Raw genomic sequence first — 20,093 nt, forward strand, 5'->3', positions numbered from 1 at the left:
AGGTTCTGACGTTATGATAGCTGCACTTCAGCCTGTTAGTCTTCTTGACTGCTGCAGGCTCTGATTGTTATGTTGTAGCATTTCACTTGAGATAGGGATGTCAGGCACCCACATTCAAAATGTATGCAATCATGGAACAAGCAAGCATAAAGACTGAAGTTCTGAATTTCGTGAATCTAGTCCACACCTACTTTCATGAAATTTATACAGTTTATTTTCTGGACATTATTGAGGAAAAAAAAATAGTAATGTTTGCCACCTTCAAATAATCCTTCCACAAGTCCCTGAGTGATCACTGAGACTCCTTCTCCTCCATCTCGCTGTCCATACCGTGTTTCTTTTGCAAAGCAATATTTGCATGTTTGTTAAATGAACTTTTGGTAACCTATGCAATAAAAGCTTTTTTGTTATCATCCAAAACTATGGAAGTAATCTCTGAAGTGTCTTTAATCTTAAAGTGGAAGTGTAGCTTCCCAGATACAGCTGTTGAGGAGGTGAACAGGTTAAGGGCGGGAATGAAACATACTGTGAAACTAAACCGCATTACTAGACTTTGGTCTCAAGCACCTCTATTAGTTTACGCAAGAAAGTAGCTGAGGGTAGTCGGAAGTAGTAAGTAACAAATCTGGCATAGTTTGGCTGGTATTTAAAATGTAGCTAAACAAAGAAAAAAAGGCAGCTATAGCTCAAATCTCAAACCACTTTGGTTACTACTGAGGTCAAGCGGTGCAGAAGGAAGCATGCAGTCCTGAAACTTTCTTCAAATGTGTATGGGGAAGAAATTATAAAAGTCAGAGAGAGCAGGTGCCTGAGTGGGGATTGTTCTGACTCTACCTGGGAATTAACAAACTTATTTTCTGTCTCATGCCTTACTTATTTCCTGAACTCGGTCAAGTAATTTCACTTCTTCTCTTCTCCTTTTGTTATGTAAAACTGGTATTGTACCATCTCTAGTGCATTTTAAAGGCATAGCAGAGTGAAAGCTGGAAGGAAGGAAGCCAAAGAAAGAAAGAAGTCAGACTGACCCACTCAGCAGATTTGTAAGATGGGGGAAGGTAAAGCTATTTATTCCTATGCAAGACTGGTGTGATCCTGTGGCTGGCTGGAGCACAAGCAGTCAGCTCACAGGCACTAACATGCTGGATGCCTCACCAAACCCATCTGAAATGACAATGCTGCTGTGATTCATTAACATCTCCAAACACAATAAAATAGCCAGGGAGAGTAATAACAAAAAAACAAGACTAAGGAAAACCCTCATTCTCAAACTGTCACAAAACCAAACTTGTATGTCTTGGATGAGAAGAGGGGTGATTTTTGTCTCTCTGGGCATTAGAGTACTTAATCAAAACAATATAAGATTTCTGCTGGAGCAAACTACCTCCCTGGACAGAGCAAAATGTCAGTATTTTGGGTCATATTTAGAAAACCTAGATGTCTGCCTCAGAACCAGACTATTCACCCTTTTCTGTGGCTAATGCCAGCAGCATGATACCTCAGCAGCCCTCGGTGTTCAGTGTGCTGTGGGTGATTGCCATAAATGAAGAAGTAGTTCAGCTTTCCCTAGTGCCATTTCACCTTTGACCATCAATCCTTTCCTTCTTTCAAAAACTACTGACTTCCACAGTTTCTGTAAGAAAAAGTCTGAGTAAACTGCAAGTTCCTTCTTAGCCCCAAGGTTTCTCTTTAGCCTCTCTCTTGAATTGTAACATTTGGCACTTCATCTCTCAAATGTTTTTACCAATGTCTCTTCTACACCTGCTGAATGGTCTGTGGTCCTGATTACAGGAACACATCATTAAGCCAGATTCATTTTAGTTGTTAAAAAATATCAAAAAAATATCAAAGCCTTGGTACATCCAAACTTCCAGTGCTTCTCAAAAAACCCCCAAACAGATCAGCTATTCAAATTTAGAATGCATTCTAACTAAGCAGTTCTCACTGAAATCCAGGACAGCAATGGGTTTGTGCTACAGCAAGTCACAAGAAGGTTTCTACATTTTGTCAACACAGGAACAGATCTGAACTGCAACTCAAATCTCTACTGACAAGATAATCGTTTCATTATATAAATGAACCTACATCAGATTATAGCAGCAGTAGCCACAATAATAACATCATGATAAATAATAATTAATCCAAACACTTCCACAGTCTCCTTCAGCTGTCAGCCTCAAAGCATTCTACAGGAGGAAAATTGAGGTGCTGCAGTGAACACCACTTGTTCAACACGGAGCAGTTGTAGGTCTCAGACATTTCACAGCTACTCCCTGACTTTCTCATTTTCTCTAATGGGTCATTATACACCCTACAAACAATTTGGAAGTTTGATAGTGCTTTTGGCTTTAGTAACTTCAAAGGCTTCAAAAGATCTGTCACGTACCAAAGGGACATTCAATACCTCAGACCTCAGGAACAACTGATGTGTAAGTCCTGCTGATGAGAGGAATTTATAGAGGTATGTAATAAGTCAGCCATGTATTAAAGAACAAGGTCTACTCTTTGGTTCTCAGCTATTGAGCACTAAATAAAAACTAACACATAATGGCAAAACACCTATCTTGGCCAGGCTTCCAATTCCTGCTCCAAAGAGCCTGGAAAACTGCTAAGAGCAACTCAAGTGAAGAGAGTGAGAGGAGTACTCCAGCAAAGTGACCCAGTCATTTTCTTGCCTTTGATCACTCTCACTTCTATTGTTCTGCAAATATGATTGCATCAACTTGCCTTTTATCTTCTTCTATTTAATCTGCACTAATGTGCCTGCAACATAGCTGAAGCAAAGTCACAGTCTACACGTGGATTCTAGATCACCTTGAAATACTGCATTAGCATTGATTTCCAAAAGCAGATCTTAATAAGGGCAGGTAGCAACAAACAGACACGGGAGACATTTTCCCAGCAACTAACAAATTTTGCAGCTCAGTTTCAGTGCAAAGATCTACCAGAAGGATAAAGGTCCTCTAGTCTACATCCTTTATCCTATCTCCTACTCACTTCCAAGCACTGGTATTACCCATGTTATTAACACTGTATTTAATTTACTTTCTAGTAAGAGAGAGCAGTCTAAGGCAGCACAACAGAGGAACAGCCTGTCTTCATAGCACAAGTGCTCCAGTCTTCTCATCATCTTCGTGACCTCCTCTGGACTCGCTCCAGCAGGTTCATGTTCAGCTTATGTTGGGGCCCTCAGAGTTGCATGCAGTACCCCAGGTGGGGTGTCACAAGAGCAGAGTGGGAGAAACACCTCCTTTGACCTGTTAGTTATGCAGCCCAGGACACAGTTGGCTTTTGGGGCTGCAAGTGCACATTGCTGGGTCATGCTGAGCTTCTTGTCCACCAACACCCCCAAGTCCTTCTCCTCAGGGCTGTTCTCTCTCCAGTCTCAGCCCAGCCTGTGTTTGTGCTTGGAGTCACCCTGACCCAGGTGCAGGTCCTTGCACTTGGCCTTGTTGAACTTCAAGAGGTTCACACCCACCTCTCAAGCCTGTCAAGGTCCCTCTGGATGACATTCCCTCCCTCCTTTGTGTTGACTGTACCACACAGCTTAGTGTCATCAGCAAACTTGCTGAGGGTGCCCTCAATCCCACTTTCCATGTCCCCAACAGAGATGTTAAACCCCAGTTGTCTCAATACCAACCCCTAAGGAACACTACTCATCACTGACTCCACTTGGACATCAAGCCATTGACCACAATTGTTTGAGTGCAATCACCAAGCCAATTTCTTATCCACCAAGTAGTCCATCAATAAAATCCAGGCCTCTGCAGTTTAGAGACAAGGATGTCATTCTGGACAGCATCAAATGCTTTAAACAAGTTCAGATAGATGACATTAGTCCCTCCTCTCTTATCCAACAATGCTGTCACCCCACCGCAGAAGGTCACCAAATTTGCCAGGCATGATTTGCCCTTAGTGAAGCCCCGTTGTCTGTTACCAATCACCTCCTTATCTTCCATGTGCCTTAGCACAGTTTCCATGAGAATCTGCTCCATGTACTTACTGGGCACTGAGAAGAGACTGTCCATTCTGTAGTCCCTGAGGTCTTCCTTTTTCTCCCTTTTTAAAATAGAGGTTATGTGTCCCTATTTCCATGACATTTTTTCAAATATGTAGAAAAGACAAAAAAGGACAAAACTAAAATGTTATTTCCTGTACATTTACTGTATTGTTACATTCATGATGTAGAAATGCAGCCTTAGCATTCAGTAGAAGTGCTTAGTGTCAAGGAAACAATTATAAGCCATGTCTGAGAATATATCAGACCTGTTCCTTCTATCAAGTCACAGCATCTTTATGACACCCTTTCAGAAGGTCATCCTCAACTTCCTTTGGTAATTTCTTACCCTACATTAAAAATGTCCATTTCCCCCAAGGACAGCCTGATGCTGAGTTTGGAGAACATAATGAAATCATTATGGTTAGTGTAGTACCTCTACTCGCATAAAAAAATTCACTTCCTTTTAAACGCATACAATGTCAGTTAAAACTCCTCTTCTGTATATGAAAGGTGTAGATGAAATACACACTGATGCTCAAGAACAAAGCACCTCATTAGCTCTCCGAGCACAGTGCACTGCAGTTTGTCATTATCCAATGCGTTCCTCGCAAACCACTGGGAAGGGGATATGACAATCCCTGAGGCTGCATTGCAGAGAAATATTATCGACATCCAAACAATACCAGAAAGAGGGTATTGCCCAGAACTATTTGTCACTGGCATCTCCTTTAGTGTGAGAAATGGAGGGCAAATGGAACAAACAAACACAAAAACCCCACTGGTGAAGCATAGGAGTATTACCTTTGAGGTAATTTATTGATAAAAGCCACTTATGAGTGGCATTAACAGGGAGTTCAACAAAACAGTAACATCAAGAGAAAAAATAAGTTATTAATGTAGTTCATAAACATTTTATTATTACTTTTTTCTAACTGTAACTGTTCTAAAAATGGAAAAATTTTACCTGCTGTACAAGAGGTGTTTCTGAAATGAGGCCCATGGACTCTTTGTATATACATGAAAAGTGATGACGATAACCACAGCACTGACCAGGACTCCTTGATGCTGCAGTGGCAACAAGATTTCTTGCAGATGAGCCCGGAATAGATTCAGGAAAGGGACATTCAGGGACTGAAGCTATTAACTTGACTCCAGAGAGTTCTGTGGCTGTGTGTTGCAGAATAATTCCTCCTCTAGCCCTACCTGCTACTGTGAACTGGACAAACACCCTCGGCAGGACTCATTCTAAATGCACCATTTCACTGTCCAAAAATCTGGAAACCTGCAGAGCTTTTTACTATATATCAATTGCCTAGGAGTTGGCATATAGAGGAGTCCACCAGCACTGCAACAGGACATTAATTCCAGTGCTTTTGTCACAGGAATGACAAACAGCTGGACTTCTTGAATAACCTTGAATAAACTACATTCTCCTGTCCCTCGGCTGTCATGCGGGATAGCACATCCTCCACTTGTAAGGGTGCTCCAAATACTAAGATACTGACAGCCTCACATAGCCAAGCATAAATGTCATTGGAGCATCACAGAATATCCTATTGCTATGTGCATAACACAGTAATTAATTGTAAACTACCCTTCTTTCTACCTTTCTTTCAATCTACCCTTGATAAATACCCTACTGCTATTTATCAATCCAGTCTCATTTTTGTCTATTTATTCTGCCACTTTCTGCTGTGCTTCTGTATATAATCAAGCCATAAACATGTTTTACTTTGTTCTAAATTTTGTTTAATAATTGTTTCCTGAGTAGCTTTAAACAAAACAAATCACACACACAGAGACACGTATACAAAAATAAACCACTGCTAACTCTAATTATTTTTTAAAGGACTGTTCAGTTACTAAATGTAAGTAAAATTGCAGAAGAAACCGAAACATCACAAGGCACGGAAACTGTGCCTCTCTGGCACAGGGGACACCCACCTTTGACCTAAATTTCCTACCAACAGGAGAGTATTCTTCCCTCATGCAATGTATTTGTGAAATCCTCAGGCATCTTAAAGTGCTGGAGGTTGAGGGAGAAGGACAAGCTAGAGTGAAAGAAGTGACCCACAAATCCGTAACACGTTACACAGCAAGTCAAGCAGATACAAATAACAACCACGTCCTGCTTCCTGAGAGCCTTGCTCACATATTGAGCCTCCAAGGAAGGCCTGCAGCGCAGCATGGCAAGTACAGGAGGCTGAGGATGAGCTGCCTCAGGGCTGGATGTTACTGGCATTATAGACTGACAGGCAAGCTTGTCAGGAGACAATTCATTCTCTTAAAGCTTTAACCATTCACAACACAAAAGAAAAAGGATGGTTTCAGGACAATTTTTTCAAATGGCCATAATAGTTCTTCCCTCTCAGTGTTTTTTTGGGCTAACAGGTCAGTCTCTCTCTTGAGCATTGTAAATCACTTGCTCATTGCTGGTAGAAGTTAACACCATTTCCATAGACATATGTGACCCCAAGATTTCTCCCCTTGCTCTTTCGTGACACTAGGGGCACAGGAAGAGGATTTCCTAACATTGAGCCAGAAAAATAGAAACTGAAGCCAAACAGAAAATCAAACTCTGATCTCCCTTCCCCTGCCCATCTTTTGCCTTTTCATTCTTTAATTAGTAAGGACAGCCAAAATGGACCTTTTCCTTGTTTTAATTTGCTTATTTATTTGTTTCTGGCAGAAGAAATTTGTCCTTCCTGCAGGAGAAACAACTCCATTCTTCTATAAATAAAATCCACTTGTGTAGATGGAAGTTCTTTTGAGAAGTTTCCATTTAAAAATGGAAGACTAGAAGATCCAGAAGTAAAACTTTTTTTGTCTCACAAAGGTATTGAGGAGCAAACACATTTATTTGGATAAGTTTTCAAAGGAACATTTAAGGAATGTGAAGCTACTACTTATTTTATGTGAAGGACAGCAGTTGACAAGCAGAGGGTTAAACCTATCAGTAATCTAGCAAAACAGAGTAAAGATAAATTTCCTGAAGTGTGCAGTAAGGCATGGTTACCCAAACATTGTTCTTTCTTAAATAAATGCTCACATACAAAAATGTATCACCTATTCCTGTAAGCAGGTTTCAACACTGAACAGCCTGGTGATTTACAGATGCCTGGGTTAGAGAAGAGAAAGAGCACAGATGGCTCTTGTTAGCACTATAGAAGGGTTTGGCAGAAGACCTGAGAAGACAGGGAAGCTGCTAAGGATAAGCTGAATGTACTGGCAGCTCTTTCATACCGAATCTAAATAGGACGAATTCACAATTGTAGTTCTCAAGTCCGTACAAACTCTTGAATTTCACAGAAATGTTTAGTATCTTAGCATTTTAATTATATAGTCCTGATTTTAAAACTTGACTTTGTATTTCACAGGAAAAAAAGAAAATTATTAATTTCCAATAACAATTGTGCACAAAAAAAAAATATATACATGTCTCTGTCTCATGGCAATTGTACATTACAGAATGTAAATAAAAAACAGAAATCAGTGTCAGGCACACGAAATAGGTATTCACAGTGAAACAAAAAGAAAATTAATGTCTCTCAGTCTATGGACTGATTATAGGTTTGCCATGATTGTTTTTTCCCCCTGGGAGATTATGTCTCTCAGGAGGTGACATCCACTTAAGGGACAATGAACCACTATTTATATAAATGTCCATCAAGGAAGCTCTCTAAACAGTTGCAAATATTGACCTGCATGCAGCAGATTAGTTTGGCTTCACTGTCATCAGGACATATTGTAGACAGCTATTGTGGAATGGCAGATCTTTTACATTCATACTTGACACATCACAATTGAACACGGAATTTCCATCAACAACAAAAGAAGCATTTAATAGTAACTTTATTTCTCTAAAAAAGATATATGCCCTCCTAAAAATGTAAAGATGAGCAAGACTTTTTCTAAAAAATACTAATATATTTTTGGCCATAATACTAGACATTACCCAGGTAAATAGTACCATCCCAGGCTAACAAAAGGTTCCTGCTTTCTCTCCACAAGGAATATCTACGATAGATCCCGAAACACAGATCTTTGTTCTACTATAACCAGTTAAATGTGAGGTGACATCAAGGCCTATGATGCACAGAAGCATTTTCCTCAGTTGCAAGAGCTACTTCAGTGTGGGGTTTGTTTGTTTTTATTAATACAGGAAGTCCTTGAATTCAACTGCAAAGCAACGACAAAAGTCTCAAATTTAACTTAAGAAAGTGTCTCATGTCAATCCTTGAAGCAGGGCAAGTTAGCACTGAGTTAGGAGCATTCTGCTGCTGCCTCTGAGGTAAAGATCACGAACTCTGCAATCTCCTCACCTTTGCAGCTTTCCTATTGAAGTTTTGCAATCCTGGGACAAACAAACATTTGTCATTGTCATAAGATAGGCAGGACAGCAGTATTTGGAACAGAATGCAGCAGAATAACTAATGCCTAATTTTCAGAAAAATCAAGTGGGTACTGTTTCTTTGATCTCTGTACAGTTTTGGATGCTCTACATCTGAAAACTAGACCATGAGAGAAACTCAGAAAGCAAAAGCAAGTGATCACTGTCTTACTCTCGTTTATCCACACCCTTTTTGGGTCTAGTAGTTCTACCATTATACTCTTAATTGGCACCATATTCGCAGTCCCATCTGAGATTTAAAGGAAGAGAGAGAGAGCGTGCATGTGTGTCTGTGTATACTAGCGTAAAACAGGAGGATGTAGCAGCAGGAAACTGATAACCAAAATTTTTTTCTTCTGTAATGCATTTTGTTACCTTATCAGGACTTGATTTTGAACAAGTTTCGGAGATGTAAATCCTTGCTTTATTCTATTTTGCTGCACCCTTTCAAGTGCTCCAGCAGGAGAGAAGGAAAGTTGTTGTGAAGCAGGATAATGAGGGACTTACACTGTAATTGTTAAGAGCATTGAGCACAAAGGCAATACTAAGACAAGCTGCCTGAAGCTTTTTTGGCCGTGGGAAGTGGCGTTACCAGGGTAATCACTTTCAAACTGTCCAGCAAGACTGCTGGGGAACTCTGTACTGAGAGGGATCTGTAAGCCAAAGCATACTTCCTGTAAAAAAGAACACAGGCATTCACTGATAATTTGTAGGACTTCCATGTTTTGTCTTATATATATATATTTCTAGCTTGTTGAAAATTGGAAAGCTGAGCTCATTGTGAACATTTAAGATGTTTCCTATCACATCCTGAATCTTGCAGTTGATTTGAAAATCAGATGGTGTAAAGGAAAGTGACTTGTGAATCACTGAGATACAAACCGAAGTACATACAGAGAGGTTGGGTATGGCCTACATATACATTCTCAGGGATTAAAATGCAAGGAACCACACTTTTCCCACATTGCAGACAAATAAATTTGTAGTACTTGTGCTTTCCTTCACTGGCCCCTTGTAGCAGCTCCTTAGTGCCAGTACTATTGTGTTTGCCGCAGGAATGCAGCCCATCACTCAGCTGTGCTGCCTCTCCATGTGACAAGAATTCGAGCCTGACAGCTACTGCACTTAACTTGAGATCCATACAAGGCTGTGCTTTTAATTCTGGAGATCCACAGAGAAGCGTCTGGTCTTCACCAAGATAGCAGCTGTTACACTAATCTGAGGCCTCACTGTGCTAATTGCTGCATGAACAAGTCACAGTGGAGCTAACTCCTGTCCCACACTACCTAGGTGTTAGATTATCCTGCTACAGAAAGTGGACAAAACCACACATAGATGGAAGGAGGTGACACGAAAGGAAGGATGACAGCAACAACTCAAGGGCAGAGGTAGATTTCCTGATCAGTGGCAAACAAAGAGAGACCCGGTGTTGCAGCAGTGGCCCTGTGCTTTTCACATGGTGTCATGGCACGACCCCTGCCTGCTGGAGGACAAGCATCTGAGTACTGCAAGGGACGCCAGAGCCTAGAAATTACTCAGCTGCTCCAGCCTCCCGACTGCACCTTCCCCAGAAGGAGCAGGAAGGGTTTTCTGCATATGGTGTTAATGCGCCTTCTCTTTGCTGTGTTTTCTACTTTCACATAACTATCACGCTCATCCCAAGGTATGAAAACAAACAAACAAAAAACCCAGAGGGAGAAGAGGCAGTCTCATTTTAGACAATATTTAGATTCGTCCATTTTATGCGAATCAAGCCATGCCACAAAACTATCTCAGAGCCACTTAAAAGGTTTTCAGTTCATTAATGCAAGTTGTCAGACATCCCATTTGCACAGGGCCTATGGATACAGTTTTAAATAAAGGTGGAAAGCTCTCCAACATTTTTTCTCCTTAACGCCCTGTATTCAAAGCTAGAAGTAACTCTCTTTGTGTATACAATTTGATCTGTGTTTCTATGCTCAGGCAGCACAAGACATTGGTCACAGTATGTATTTTCTCAAGCTTATGTAGCCCAGCCTCAACAAGCTTATGTATCCCAACTCTTTACCTCAACACTAGTAAACAGCTTCTCAGAATTTTCTCATCATAACCAAATGTGAACCAACCATGAAAGCAGGGAAGCATATTTTAGAGCTAAGAAGCCTTTGTTAAGGACATAAACATAAACCTCTCTCTTCCCAAATTTATACAGCTGTAAATTTAGCACCACAAATAATCTCAGCTGCCTCTATATCAAGGGATACTTCTTTACTTCCAGCATTTTTCCCCATCAGTTCTTTAGATGTTTACATTAAAAAAAAAATTCACTAGAACGTGATGAAGCATTAAAGGTATTTAAAAGCCACTTGAATGTCTTCTCTTCCCACCTTCAAAATTCTCTGTGGTTTTGGGGGGGTTGAGGGTGGTGGTGGTTTTCTTAGTAGGAATGAGTTGAATATAGTTCCTTTTCATACTTAAAGGGTCCAACTCTATCAGATTTCAAGCACAGCTGAGACAAGACAGCCTGTAAAATTGTAAGCAGTCTTCATTCCTTATTGACATCTTTCTTGAAAAATGGTAACCTTTAACCTTGCAACATTATTTCTCTGGGGGCTAATTAAATGAAAAGTCTGCTTTGGTCAATGGTAATTATAGCTGCAGACCTCATGGTAACCTTTAGTTTGTGTATTCTGCCTTGTACACAATGCCAATTAAATGGTTGACTGTCATTCCTTGGGTTCATCTAAAATTACATTATCTTAGAAGATAAAATACTGATGATGTAATTTATATTATGTCTCTTAAAACTGCAGTACCCAACCAAGATTTATTTCTTCCAAGTCAAGAAAGGTTAAAAGAAAAAAAATATCTAAAACTTAATTTGTAAAATACCTTTAAAATAGAGGAAACCCAGGTTTAAGACATAGGGTGGTTTGGGGTTTTTTCCTTCCCTTCATAGATGGATTGTTTGGATTAGAGTGTTGGGGTTTTTTTCTGTTGTTAAAGGGGGCTTGGTGGGTTTGGTTTGTTTGTCTTTAACTTCCTGCTATTTATCTCTTTTTCTCTGTCTCTCTTCTGTGTTTATCTCTTCCCCTGTTGCTCGTGCTAAGCTGAATCTCTCTGAGGTTCAGAAAAGCACTGACCTTTCAAATACACAGGATAAACAGTGTCTCAGGCCATATAATGTCCCTCTATCTTGTCATCAGTGTTGTCAAATATATTAACATTTTAAGAAAAACTTATTTGCAAATTTGTGCCAGAGACAAACTGAAGAACTTGCTTATGCAAAGAAATTGCTAAAGAGTAACCCAAGGCATCACCTTACAAAGCATCAATTTACTGACCTCTGCCTTTCCAGGTAGGAAAGCTTAGAAAATTTGTATCTGCTTTGCTCTTCTCTCTTAGTTTTACAGCAGTGAAGTAGTGGGGGTTGATAACAGATTTCTTCCAGCCATTTCTAATAGCACTTTTTCCAGATGTTTCTAATAGGAAAACAAAGTGAGGACCACAGTTTTTCTAACAGCTTCACTTGACAGTGATTAGAGTACCAGTTTCAAATTTCTCATTGAAAGTATTTGTTCTTTACTATTTAATAACAATTCTTCAAAGATAAAGCAGATTTGAGTTTGTGGTTAGTTTTATTAGGCTCTGCTCAACTGTTAGAGACTTTAACACCATTAGATTTCTACTCCATTCCCCACTATGCACAAAGAAATACAGTACTTTACAAAAAAAAACCTTATAAATCAAGACAGGAGTCAGAGCAAAGGGAGCGTCGCTGCAGAGCACGGTCCTTTTCTCAGTGTCTCATCACAAACTTCAAACATATTTGCCAGTCTCATATGGATTTTCTGTTACTTTCAGTTAAACTTCTTTCTGCTGGCCTAACATTTTTAAAAAAAATCCTTTCCACATACCTGTCCAGTAATGCCTTTTGCCTAGTTGTTCTTCTGTTACTGTTTCAAATCAGGATAATTACACAGCATGACTTCTGTCAGCCTAGATCAGCTTCCATCCAGAATACCTTTTTTGATACTCTTTTACCTCCACTCATTATTATAATTTTATGTTTTAAGAATTTTAAAGTCTTTTAAGTAGCACAATATCACACAAGTTAATGAAAGTTATGGTGACAATCAAAACCAGTGTAAAACATCAAAAATATTTTAAAAGCAGGTATTTGACCATACAACACTTTTAGCCAAATGTAAGCATGATGATGAACATGAAGACATCTTTTCCACTGAAAAAAAGCACCTCATTGTTTTAAATTCAAGGTTATGGTTTCTTCTTAACACTCATCCTCCCCCAAACCCATGTTCAATGCTTCAGCACCTTTATCATTAACACAGAACACAGTACTATCAAGTGAATCTCCAAAATTTCCTGAAGTGCTGAGATGAAAACACACTATATATACTGGTTTTTTAGTTCAACTATCTGAGGGAAAGACCAGACACTCACTCACAGTGGATGTATAGAGTAGTTCATCACTAAATAATAGAAGGGCATTTTCTGTTCACTTTTACTCTACTACAGTCCATCAATTTTTATTGATTTCATCTCTTTGCTAACGGAACTTGAAAATTACAATGAAAAGATTCTGCTAACAGATTCTTTGCTTTGCTACACACTGTTTTGACCAATAAAATATTGGGCAAACACAGGCAGTTACAGCACTTTTAAAGACAGACTTTTGTTTTCCATCATATGGTGTTTTTCAAACACTTGCCAAGCTTGACTGTGAAAGATACAGTCATATTTACAGAAGTGCTATAAGTATCAAAGATACAGCCTTTCCACTGTACTACTACTTGACCCTCGTCATTAACCACCATATCCTACTGGTGCCAATGTTCTCCAGAATTTGATGGTTTTTAATTTTACAATCCTTTGTAGCTTGCAATACATCATTGTATGGCACATTCATAATGGGAAAGCACTTCTCACCCCAGTTATGTTAATCATCAGTATATTTAGTCCTGATCACACATATATACGCAATTAAAATAAATCATGCCTTTCAACTTCCAACATAAGACAAATTATCATTAAATCAACTGCATTTATATTTCATATGTATATTTCAGTGGAACTATCATGAGTAAATATGCAAACCAGAGTAATCTCTTCTTCATAATCACATTAGTTTTAAAGGTATTTGAGCAAATGATTTCCCATATATTTACACAGATATTCCCAAGGGCTTGGTACTAATCTCCTAGCACTGCTCAGAAAAGCTGACATCAAATGACATAATTTCCCAGAGAGCAACACCACTTGTATGACCACAGCAATAAGGATCACCATAAGCCATGTGATCAATAGGAAGCCCCAGTTGAGAGCAGACCAAGAAGCACTGTCACCACAGCAGGGGCTGGGATAGGGGCAGAAGTCCCCACAGCCTCTGTCGTGACCACCACATTCACTCCCTCTCTTCAGCACAACTCTGTCAAGCACAGGATAAAGATTCTCAGATTCAACCCATGCAACAGGAACTGGAGCATGCATTATGCTGTTTTAGAAACTGGCATTTTAGCACAAACACAGGAACATCACAGAGTGAAAAGGCATGTTGTACTGGAGTGGTCAATGAGCCCCTGAACCACGAAGGCAGTGACAGAGAGGTCACCGCTTTGGAAGTCCTCATGGATTATGGTTTCCTCCCAGTCCTTTAAAGAGTTTATAGGTTTATTAGGAGGTTCCCCTCCCATTCTCTTCATTAAAATTATCTTATCATCATCAACATACTTTTCTATAAAAAAGGTTTACTTGTTAAAATACAGAATAAGAAAGTGTTTTGATGCCACTAAGAGTGGATACACAGAAAAATTACATCAGCATCACTAAAATGGAAAGTATATTTCCTCAAAAATATGATGGCCAAAATTTTTACTCCTTCATTCAAATAAAAATATCATAGCATACATTAAGAGCTAGAAAACGGAGATCTTAATAGAAGAACCCACTAAAAACTTTTGAAGAAAATACACTCTCAATCAAAGAAAAAAAAAAGGAAGCGCTAATGGCGATATTTACTGCATTTTTTTTCTCCATTTCTCCACCTTTCTTTCCTTTGGCAGCAACTATATAAAGTGTGGAGAAAACTTGGAAATATTTTATATCACTTCATGTCTGGATAAATACAATTGTCTTTTACGAAAAGTGAAATGCACATGCATCAAGTGGCTGACATCACTGCAACTATGACAAAGTGACTACTTCTCTGCATTAACACCAGAGCAGGACCTCCAGAGATACTTTAGAGCCTGTCCCATCGTGTGGGACTTGACCATAAAGTTCTCGAGATACAAATCTTGAAGCTTTCTAAGCACACATTAGTTGACAAGAGGTAAAACATCACATTTTGGTTATTACTAAAACAGTATGTTGTTCCATGAGCCACTGGAAACGTGATGCCTGGTTTCCTATAGACATGTCCCAGATTTTTTAACCCACTTATCTCCAAGCACTCTGTTCAGCCAGACAAGTGACATATGGGTCATGATGTTTTCACAGCTACATGTGTGCCGGCTGACCGGCCGGTGCAGGATGTGTGTGCTCATTGACCAGCTGGCTGATGCCTAGCAGAGGCGACTGGGAGCCAAGATGTAGCTGTCTTTTCTCAGCAGGGAGCATTAATGACGCTGCTCTCTTTCATCCAGCTGCTGGATTTCGTTAAATTTGTAGGAACTCAGATATATTTGAGACATCTCATTTGCATGATAAATTTCTTGAGCCAATAGGTTCAAGAGTTGTGGTGGACTAAAAAGGAAGAAAGAGAAACACACAGTGTCTGACAGACACCACAGTGCAAACATACATGTTTCTTTGCTGTTTCAAACCTGGCTGCATATAAACCACCAGGGTTCACCACACACCTCTAGCTAATTTTAACTTTTTTTTTTCCTCTTGTATAATTTTTGCTTTCATTAGTCTCTCAAATGCTACCCATTCTCACTAATGTTTCCCTACTACTCTTCCATGTCTTGAAACCCTTCTTCCCCTGCTTAGAAGGTATTTCTAAGTCCAGTTAAACCAGGCTTTAAAAGTAAGTAGCAATGAGACAGTAGAAATACTTTAAAAATATACAGTTAACCGAGGTGTAGTAATATACATCACATTTAAATGTTTTAAATAGAAGGATTTATACATATATACATATATAAAATTTATATGTATTTTCAAGCAAGGTAGAGAGAAATACCTGTTAATCATGCCACTGTTCAATAACAAATCCTGCATCTACTTGTGTGTTTGTTATCCTACCACATTGACCATTCGTATGGCTACAGCTCTTTAGCACTACAGTATTACCTGCACTGAACAGCACTAACACAGAACAACCTTGTGCCCAGCTACCAAGTGTTCTGGGGGAAGAGTTGTCAGCATTTCAAGTTCTCTCCACATGACACAGGACAGCCTCAGCACAGTCTGCCAATACTGGAAGCTTCTTTCTAGCCCTCATCTGCCAAGGTGCAGTTTATACATACTTTTGGAAATAAACACCCTAGATTTTAAGCCCATCATATAAACCTACAGAAAATACAATCTTGGTTTCATACCTACTACAAAGTAGGTGTTTCAATAACATAAAATGTTTCTCATATTTTCAGCAAATGCAGTCAAGCATAAATTTCCAGGATTGTACAAATAATGTACTCTCTAAAGCTAATAAGAAGCAAAACAAGGGCTGACATACAAAAAATTATTTTGTTATTCAAATGTATAGTGTAACTGAAAGCAACTGCTAGACTGTTTCTAACAACCTGGACAACTGTAATAAAACTAAAAGTGCAGTTTTATAAAAAATCTGTATGAAGATACATGTGAGATGTCACAGCAATGGCATATTTTCTTGATAGTATTTACAGGAATATTATGATCAAGCCACTTTAAAAAGATGGCAGAATGTCCAGATGATTTTTTTTAAATTACTAGGTCCAAACTCTCTTCAGAACAGGTGCTACTCTTATATCCCCACTGTATAAAAGACTCGATTCTGTCACCTCAGAGGAGGAAGAGAGTACTCTTAGCCATTAATTCTATAATGTACACAATACCCCCTGGACTGGGGTTATGACAGTTCCATGAAAACATAGGCTTGGCTACCAGCAAAAACCCATTCAGTTATTAAGAACAGGACAGTGAGCAAAAGAAAACAATGTTATGCTGCTGAATAAATCCATACTTTTTCAGACCTTGAGTGCAGTTCAGACTAGTCCAATTATTTCATTAAGTGAAAGGTTCAGAGGAGACAGCAAGGGAGAACAGAGGTATGGGTCAGCTGGGCAGGTTATGACTGATCAGCCTGGGAAAGTGATGGTCACAGTAGCAAGGGGCAAAAAGATGGGAAGGAGTAAGGAGCGGGTAAAAAATGCTCTTCATGGCCTCTTCTGATATTGGATATAGGCTCCAACAAATGAAGTCATCAGAAGTCAATTCAGAAACAACATGCACAGCATTTCCTCACACAGCTGACCAAACTGTGGCAATCAAAATCAAGCCATGCCATGGAGACATTTAAATAGACCTGGGGTCATGTGGAGGAGCAAATACATGCTTGGAAGGGAGCCTGCCTCATGTTCTTAGACAGAAAACATTAATCTCAGGAAATCATCCTGGGCCGAAAAAGTTGGAGGAGGGAAAGCTACCGAGAAGAAAAGGGGAGGTGTGGGGAAGAGGCAGTGCCTCTTCATTCAACTGTCTGCCTATGAGTTACAGACATTGTTGGCCGAGACAGGATAAGTTTTCCTAGGCTCATACTCCCAAGCCAGCTTGAAGCACAGCTGTAAACCAGCTACTGATGCTTTCTGACTCAGGTCCAACCCTGTTGGTTTTGCTGAAGTAGTTAGAAATTGCCATGAACAAAAAATGTTGCCCTAAAATGGCTACCAAGGCCTGTCCTAGCAGGAATCTCTGTGCCTGCAAAAAATTGTGGCCACGGGAAAAAAAAACCAAACAAAAAACAACTACCAAACCAGTTCCAAATAAAGTCCAATAAATTAATAACATTTTCCAAGGACCATATCAGATCGATGTGCTGTCAGCTAAAATGGGCTACCCAATCTTCAAAAGATAGTTCACCATTTCAATTATCAGAAAGTCATAATGATACAACAGCACACTCAGACATCATCTATTAACCAATCCATCCGGATTTTCTGCTTTTCTGCTGCTAAATTAGAGCAACTCTGCCATAGTCTTGGAAAATGTAAAATAGAGTAAAACAGGGAAGCAGTCCAAGCAACTTATTTCGAAGGCACAGAGGAAAAAAAAAAAGTCCAGGAGGTATTACAGCATTTGCATTTGTAACTGATAAAACTGAAAGTGAAATACTCATGCTGCTCATAGTTGCATCAGCAGATCTCCAGCCCCAAAAATTTCCAGCCAAAAACCACCATAGCACCACTCAGCCCAACTCCCCTCTGTCCCAGCACTATCATTCACTATGCACAGAGACAGGCTCATGTGGATTGGATTAGCAAGATAATTCTTTACAATACAACTCAAAATCACCAAAATAATTTTACTGGTTTACATAAGTTTTGTACAACCCTCCCTCCACGACGTGTTGCAGAAATAAAGTGCATCCTTCCAGCTGTAGATTGTTTTCTGTTATAAAATTTCACAGACAGTTTATTTTAGGCAAAATCATAAAACCATATTCAGTTTGTCACTACCCTAAACCCAGTGCCACTACCCTAAACCATGCTCTATGTATGTTACATATACAGTCCTCACACTCGTGAGGCAAAAAATGTTACCAGGCACAGCAGGAAGACCCAGAGAAAATACGAGCCAACAAATCTGTGTCCTAAACTCATAAATTGAAATGACTTAAGCCTTGACAACCTGTAGAGATCTTTTTGGGAAAGGCAGAGCATGCCAGGTGCGGTCAGTGCTTGCATGGGAGGAGCTCAGTTTTCTGTGCCACCATCTGGGCAAGGCCCACTTCTGCTGCACTGCATTCATTACTCCCTGTGTAATGACTATCACAGCAGCTGTGATGTCTGCACAAAATCCAGGCCAAAAAAAAAAAGGGTTATTATTTCAGTAAGCCATTAGAATTTTATCAACTTTAAAGATGTATATGACTCTCAAAAATGTATCAGCTGCTAAATTCAAAACTCCTCCAGCAAGTTACAATGCCTGCTATGCAGCTGACATTTTTGGAACATAAAATAAAATTTCACACTGGAACATTTAATCTCCAGTGGAAGCAGATTACTGCTGTGTCTTCCAATAATAATTTCAGCTGACGCAGCATGATAGTCTTCATAGGAAATAAGATCTTGGCTTTGAAATAGAAACCAGTTGTGAACATTGCCTTTTGAATGCAGGAGGTTATTTAGCTCTTATCAAGACCGATAAGGAAGTTGTTTGTCTATAGGGAAACACAATACAGTAGGACGTTGGATTTCAGACTCCACTGCAGGTAAAGTGCAAGTTTACATTTGCTGAGGAGAAAAAGAAAAGCTTTTTGGCTTATTTTTAAGTTCTCCTAAACCCACAAAAAGCACCTCTAATTTGTAAAGCATTTATAACACCATCAGTACTGCACACTAGCTATAAGATAAGAACTTGCATTTGCCCTTGCCAGTAACACACTACATCCTAAGCACACTCACAGGATGCTATTTGGTCTTGCAATTGTAGGAAGAAATGGTCCATGACTGCAAAATCCATTTCTGACAACTGGCTACAGCTGCATGGTATAAGCTGCTATGTGTTATGGAAACCAACCCTATCTTCCCCAGCTACTGGAACCAAACACTGCTGCTTTTTATGAAGTCAGTATTTCTTTTCCTTGTTTCTCCTCAAGCAACTAAGCCATAAGGTTGACAAATCTCAAATGCTAGTCTGAGGGCACATATACAGCTTGTGTTCAGAACAACTGAGAGAGGATACAAAAACAAACTGATTGTGCTACCATGCTGCAAATGGACACACAGCAATATGCATTGTACCCAAAACTTTCAAATAAGAAAAGACATTTTCATGAGGCTGTTTCAAGAGGTTCAACACATCCACTAGCAATGATCAGAAGAGGACTGATAACAGTTCAGCAGCACTATAACAACCAACAGCCCATACTGTCAGAGACCTGTCAGCCATCTGTCCAGATATAAGGGTGGCACAGAAGTCCTGGATGCCTGCAAGTCTATTAGTGCTGTACTGTCTCCACCATCTGTCAATACTGAAAGTTTTCCTGAATTAGCTACAAGATTTGAAGAGAGAATTGCATGCCCTCTGGATGGTATTAACACGATGTATACACAACTCCTATCCCTCCTGTTTCAAGTAGAGCAGTAAGTTCCCCATAAGCAGGGTGAATCACCTCATGTGGATCTCCCTCCTGCATTTCACTGTATCAGGAGTTGCTGGAGGAAAACCATAAAAGTGGCTTAAAACAGTTATTCCATCCCCCTCCAATATTCTCCTCAGTTATGTTCTTACATTAACAGAAGTGACATGCTAGAGATACATTTTAGCTATTGAAAAATGTGGATCTGACTCCCCATCTTAATCCACTCAGAACATGAACTTAAAATCTGCATTCAGCTTTGGGGGCCCCAGCATAAAGGAGGATGTGGACCTTCTGTGACTCTGTGATTCTGCTGGAGAGAGTCCAGAGAAGGCCACAAAGATGATGACAGGGCAGGAGCACTCCTCCTATGAAGACAGGCTGAGAAAGTTAGGCTGTTCAGCCTGCAAAGAGAAGAC

At 39.6% G+C, this 20,093-nt stretch overlaps 1 protein-coding gene across 4 annotated transcripts in view; it reads right to left on the reverse strand.

Moving 5' to 3' along the window:
- ITGA6 (integrin subunit alpha 6) overlaps positions 1-20,093 on the reverse strand; it is a 139,658-nt gene that overhangs the window by 93,229 nt on the left and 26,336 nt on the right. For 3 of the 4 annotated variants that reach the window (XM_017837563.1, XM_017837546.1, XM_017837555.1), the window contains exon 4: positions 11,711-11,848. The exons of the other annotated variant lie outside the window; for it this stretch is intronic. The gene's annotated coding sequence lies outside the window, so the exon portion shown is untranslated. The remainder of the gene's footprint in view (positions 1-11,710; positions 11,849-20,093) is intronic. 4 annotated transcript variants of the gene reach the window in all.

The sequence above is a fragment of the Lepidothrix coronata genome, unplaced genomic scaffold, assembly GCF_001604755.1.
Source record: "Lepidothrix coronata isolate B3197 unplaced genomic scaffold, Lepidothrix_coronata-1.0 Scaffold7, whole genome shotgun sequence".
Classification (NCBI taxonomy): domain Eukaryota; kingdom Metazoa; phylum Chordata; class Aves; order Passeriformes; family Pipridae; genus Lepidothrix; species Lepidothrix coronata.